The sequence below is a fragment of the Rhinolophus hipposideros genome (assembly GCF_964194185.1).
Source record: "Rhinolophus hipposideros genome assembly, chromosome: X".
Lineage (NCBI taxonomy): Eukaryota > Metazoa > Chordata > Mammalia > Chiroptera > Rhinolophidae > Rhinolophus > Rhinolophus hipposideros.
This window is the reverse complement of record NC_138046.1, coordinates 24659908-24666538: the sequence shown is the minus strand read 5'-3', so window position 1 is coordinate 24666538 and position 6631 is coordinate 24659908.

The window sequence follows — 6631 nt, the reverse complement described above, 5'->3', positions numbered from 1 at the left end:
GTTAGATAAATTGATAAGAAAATACTTCATTAAAAGATGACATTTAAACAGACCCTTTAAAATGGTGGAACTTTTTGAAGTAATCCAGATAATCCTGGTGATAGGTGATGTGATGGTTGCTTTAGATTTTGGAGATAACAGAGTATGTAGAGCTTTTTAAGTAACCACATTAACAAAATGAAAGATAAAAATCACATGATCATCTCAATAGATGCAGAAAAAGCATTTGAAAAAATCCAATATCCATGTATGATAAAAACACTCAACAAAGTGGATGTAGAGGGACCATACTTCTACATAATAAAGGCCATATATGACAAACCCACAGCTAACATACTCAATGGGGTAAACCTGAAAGCTTTTCTTCTAAGATCAGGAGCAAGATAAGAATGCCCACTCCCACTGCTTTTATTCAACATAGTATTGGAAGTCCTAGTCATGGTAGGTAGGCAAGAAGAAGAAATAAAATGTATCCAAATTGAAAAGGAAGAAGTAAAACTGTTACTATTTGTAGATGACATGATACTATACAAAGAAAACACTAAAGGCTCCACCAAAAAAAAAAAAGTTAGAATAAATGAATTCGGTAAAGTTGCAGGATACAAAATCAATATACAGAAACTGTGGCATTTCTATACAATAATAATTAACTATCAGAAAGAGTGAAAAATAATCCCGTTTATAATTGCAGGAAAAAAATAATAATAAATTTAACCAAGGGGTGAAAGACCTGTACACTAAAAACTATAAGACATTGATAAAAGAAATTGAAGAAGGTACAAATAAATGGAAAGATATTCCATGTTCATTAATTGGAAGAATTAATATTGTTAAAATGTCCATACTACCCAAAGCAATCTACAGATTCAATGCAATCCTTATCAAAATTCGAAAGGCATTTCTCACAGAACTAGAACAAATAATTCTAAAATTTATATGGGACCACAAAAGATTCCAAATAACCAAAGCAATCTTGTGAAAGAAGAACAAAGCTGGAGGTATCACTCTCCCTGATTTCTAACTATACTACAAAGCTATACTAATCAAAACAGTATGGTATTGAAACTAAAAAAAAAAAGACACAGAGATCAATGGAACAGAAAAGAGATCCCAGAAATAAACCCATGCCTATATGAACAATTAATTTACAACAAAGGAGCCAAGGACATACAATGGAAAAAACACAGTCTCTTCAATAAATGGCACTGGCAAAACTGAACAGCCATGTGAAAAAGAATGAAACAAGACCTCTATCTTACACCATACACAAAAATTTAACTCCAAACGGATTAAAGACTTGAACGTAAGACCTGAAACTATAAAATTCTTAGAAGAAAACTTATGTAGTAAGCTCTTTGACATCTGCCTTAGCAGTGTTTTTGTGGATACAACTCAAAAGACAAAGATAACAGTAGCAATAAGAAACAAATGGGACTACATCAAACTAAAAAGCATAGGAAACCGTCCGATAAGAGGCTAATAGCTAAAATATATAAAGAACTGACATTTCCGGTCACAATGGCAGAATAGGTAAATGCTGTGCTGGCCTCCTCTCACGACCACATCAAAATTACAAGTAAACTATAGAACAATCATCATTGAGAATCACCTGAAGTCTAGCTGAACAGAAGTCCTACACTAAGGATATACAGAAGAAGCCACCTCAAAACTGGTAGGAGGGGCATAGACGTGGATCTGGCAGGCCCAACACACACCATGTAGCACTTAAAAATCAGGAGAGATATCTTGGCTGCAGAGGTCCCCCCAAGAAGCGAGGGGTCCCAGCTCCTCACCAGGCTCCCCAGATCAGGGTTCCAGTGCTGGGAAGAGAAGTCCCCACAACCTCTGGCTGTGAAAACCAGTGAAGATTGTGGTTGATTGAGACAGAAGGCAGCTGGAGTCCCAGGCTATCTTCTTCTTTTTTTTATTGGAGAATATTGGGGAACAGTGTGTTTTTCCAGGACCCATCAGCTCCATGTCAAGTCGTTGTTTTTCAATCTAGTTGTAGAGGGTTCAGCTCAGCTCCAAGTAAGGTCTTTGTTTTCAATCTGGTTGTGGAGGACGCAGCTCACTGGCCCATGTGGGACTTGAACTGGCGACCTTGATGTTATGAGCACCGTGCTCTAACTATTGAGCAAACCAGCCACCCACTGCCAGTTCAGCTCCAAGCTCAAGCTTCTGTTTTCAGTCTAGTTGTGGAGGGCACAGTTCACTGGCCCATATGGGAATCAAACCGGCAACCTTGTTGTTAAGAGCTCACACTTTACCAACTGAGCCATCCGGCTGCCTCCCAGGCTGTCTTCTTAAAGGGCCACCACATGGACTTACTCACTGACAGAAACTCTCTCTGAGCTCCAGCTCTGGGGCAGCAGCTTGAAAGGCACCAGGGACATATGGGAAGAAACTGAGTTGTCTGGCATTAAGGGCAAGGGCTGGAGGGCTAGCTTTCCCTTATACAGAAGTGCTGGCAGAATCCATTGTTTCTTTGTTGAACCTTCCCTACTCCTGGCATGCAGACACAGGCAGTCGCCAAACCTGAGTTTCCATTAACCTGGCTAACACTGTTCATCCTGCTTTGCTGATTCCATGAAACACCACCCCCCATCTTGCAGACCCACCCAAGTCACTTCCAGTGGTTTTTTCATACAAACATCCTGTCTTGGCTCATGCTGCAGAATCTCCTAAAATCTCTCAAAGGTTCAAAAACCCCAAACAAGTAGCATCTGGCCTTGGTGATCCCCTTACCTCTTGCTGAGTAGCACCCCAAACCCAGCATTAGTGGCAACCAGCCTCAGTTAGTGCCTTGGCCTTTCCTAGGCATCTCCAAACACAGTGCAAGAGGCTGCCATTTGAGGATTGCTTTATGGCTAATGCCAACTGGTCCCAAGCAGGGCACAGGCTGCCCCGGAACTTGGCCTGCGGCAAGGACCCTCACAGGATGCCCCGGAAGTTGCATGGCTTTGGACTCAGCCAGAGCACCACCCAGGTGCTTTCACAGGCGACACATCCAAAGGGCAGACTGGGCAGGCACCAGTGCCCTGCTAAAGTGAATCCTGCTCCATAGGGTCAACCCTTGCAAAACAACTTATTTGCTGTAGTCATGGCCAGTCCTCACAACCAATCACAATGAGTGTCAATCCCTCCCACTGACATGAAACAGCAACCAAGGTTCAACTACAATAGGAGGGCACATACAACCCACACAAGGGACACACCTAAAGCACCCAGCTCAGGTAACCAGGGAAACTGTGCCTCTGGGCACCACAAGACACCTAGTATATAATGCCACTCTACTAAGACTCGGAGAAACAGCAGCTTTACTCAATACATAGAAACAAAAATAGGGAGGCAGTTAAAATGGAGAGACAAAATACATCCCGAAAGAAAGAACAGAACAAAGCTCTAAAAAAAGAACTAAACAAAGTGGAGACAAGCAATCTACCAGACACAGAGTTGAAAACAATGGTATAAGGATGCTCAATGAACTTAGGGGAAGAGTATATGAACTCAGTGACAACTTTAACAAAGAGATAAAAAATATAAAAATGGAGATAGAAAACATTAAAAAGGACCAGTCAGAAATGAAGAATAACTGAAATAAAGAATACATTAGAGGGGGCAACTGGTTGGCTCAGTGGTTAGAATGTGCTGCTCATAATACCAAGGTCACCAGTGTGATTCCCACATGGAACAGTGAGAAACAACAGCTTGAGCTTGGAGCTGAGCCACCAGTGGGTGGACGGTTTGCTCAGTGGTTGGAACACAGTGCTCATAAAACCAAGGTCACTGGTTCAAGTCCCACATGGGTTCCCTCCACAACTAGATTGAAAACAACGACTTGACATCCTGGAAAAACACATTGTTCTTCAATATTTCCCAATTAAAACAAAAAGAATACATTAGATGGAATCAACAGTAGATTAGATGAAGCAGAGGATAGAATCAGCAATTTAGAAGATAAGGTAGCAGAAAACACCCAATCAAAACAGCAAAAAGAAAAAAAAAGAATTTAAAAAATGAGGATAGTTTAAAGGACCTCTAGGACAACATAAAGCATAACAAATTTGCATCATTGGGGCACCAGAAGGAGTAGAGAAAGAGAAAGAAATTGAAAACCTGTTTGAAGAAATAATGATAGGAAATTTTCTAACCTGGAGAAGAAAATAGACATGCAAGCCCAGGAAGCAAAGAGAGTCCCAAACAAGATGAACCCAAAGAGGCCCACATCAAGACATATTATAATTAAAATGCCAAAGATTAAAGAGCAAGAGAGAATCTTAAAAGAAGCAAGAGAAAAGCAGTTAGTTACCTACAGGGGAGCGCCTATAAGACTGTCAGCTGATTTCTCAACAGAAATTTTACAGGCCAGAAGGGATTGGCTGAAAATATTCAAAGTGATGAAAAGCAAGAATCTACAACTAAGATTACCCAGCAAAGCTATCATTTAGAATTGAAGGACAGATAAAGAGTTTCCCTGAAAAGAAATACTTAAAGGAGTTCATCAACATCAAACCATTATTACAAGAAATGTTAAAGGGACTTCCTTAAGAAGAAAAAGAAGAAGAAAGATAAAAAATATGAAGAATAAAATTGCAATAACTATACATCTATCAATAGTTACTTTAAATGTGAATGGATTAAATGCTCCAGTCAAAAGATAGGATGGCCAAATGGATAAGAAAACAAGACTCTTTCATATGTTGCCTATAAGAGACTCACTTCAAATCGAAAGAAACATACAGAAAAAAAAGTAAAGGGAAGGAAAAAGACATTTCATTAAAATAGAAATGAGAAAAAAAGTGGGATAGCAATACTTATACCAGACAAAATTGACTTTAAAGCAAAGGCTATAACAGAGACAAAGAAGAATCCAGCAATCCCACTTCTGTGTATTTATCTGAGAAAAGCCAAAACACTCCTTCAAAGGAACATGTGTATCCATATGTTCATTGCAGCATTATTTACAATAGCCAATCTATGTAGGCAACCTGGATGTCCATCAATGGATGAGTTGATAAGGAAAAGGTGGTACATATATCAATGGAATATTACTCAGCCATAAAAAAGAATGAATTCTTGCCATGTGCAACAACATGGGTGGATCTAGGGGTTATTGTGCTGAGTGGAGTAAGTCAGACAATGAAAGGCAAATGCCATATGATTTCACTAATATGTGGAATCTAAAGAACAAATAAATGAACAAAAAAATCAGAAACAAACTCATAGATACAAAGAACAATTTGATGGTTGTCAGCAGAGAAGGGAGTTGGTGGGAGGGTGAAAAAGAGGAAGGGATTAAGAAGTACAGTTTGGTAGTTACAAAACAGTCGTGGGGATGTAAAGTATAGCATAAGGAATATAGTCAATAATATTGTAATAACTATGTATGGTGTCAGTTGGGTACTGGATTTATTGAGGTGATCACCTCACAAGTTATATAAATGTCTAATAACCATGTTGTATACCTGAAACTAATATAATATTGTATGTCAACTCTAATTAAAAAATAAAACAATTATTAAATACCAAAAAATAAATAAAATATATAAAGAACTCACACAATTCAAGATAAACAAAATAAACAACCTGATTTAAAAATGAGCCGAAGGTATAAATAGACATTTTTCAAAAAAAGACATGCAGATGGCCAAAAGGTACATGAAATGATGTTCAATATCAGTAATTATCAGGGAAATGCAAATCAAATCCACAATGAGATAGCACTTCACACCAGTTAGAATTGCCATTATAAAAAACACAAGAAATAATGAGTGTTGGAGAGGATGTGGAGAGAAGGGAACCTTCATACACTGTTGGTGGGAATGTAGACTTGGGAAGCCACTGTGGAAAACAGTATGGAGAGGCCTCAGACAGTTAAAAATAGAATTACCATGTGACCCAAGTATTCTACTTCTGGGTATTTATCCAAAGAACACTAATTCGAAAAGATATATTCACCCCTATGTTCATTGTAGCATCATTAACAATAGACAAGATGGAGACAACTTAAGTGGTCATCAATGGATGAGTGGATAAAGAAGATGTAGTGTACACACACACACACACACACACACACACACACTGGAATACTACTCAGCCACAAAATATAATGAAATTTTGCCCTTTACAATGTGGATGGATCTTGAAGGTATTATAGTAAATGAAATAAGTCAGACCAAGAAAGACAAATACAATATAATTTCACTTATATATGGAATCTAAAAAACAAAACAAAACAAAAAACAACTCATAGATACAAAGAATAGATTGGTGGTTACCAGAGGGGAAGGGGGTTGTGCAAGGGTGGAATCGATGAAGGGTATCAATTATATGGTGATGCATGGTAAAGCAGACTTACAGTGGTGACCACTATGTAATGTACGCAAATATCAAATAATAATGTACACCTGAAATACATAAAATCTTATATATCAATTTTACCACAATAAAAACAAAAAAAAAACAACAAAGAAAGATATATGAGAATTCTCCTGAAAAAACAAACAAACAAGTATTCCTCTAGGCATTAGGTGGAAGATGGATCAGAGGTCAATTTTGAATGCAGAGAGGCCAGTTAGGAAGATACTCCAGTAGTCTAGGCAAGAGATGAGCCCGTCCCAGACTAGACTGG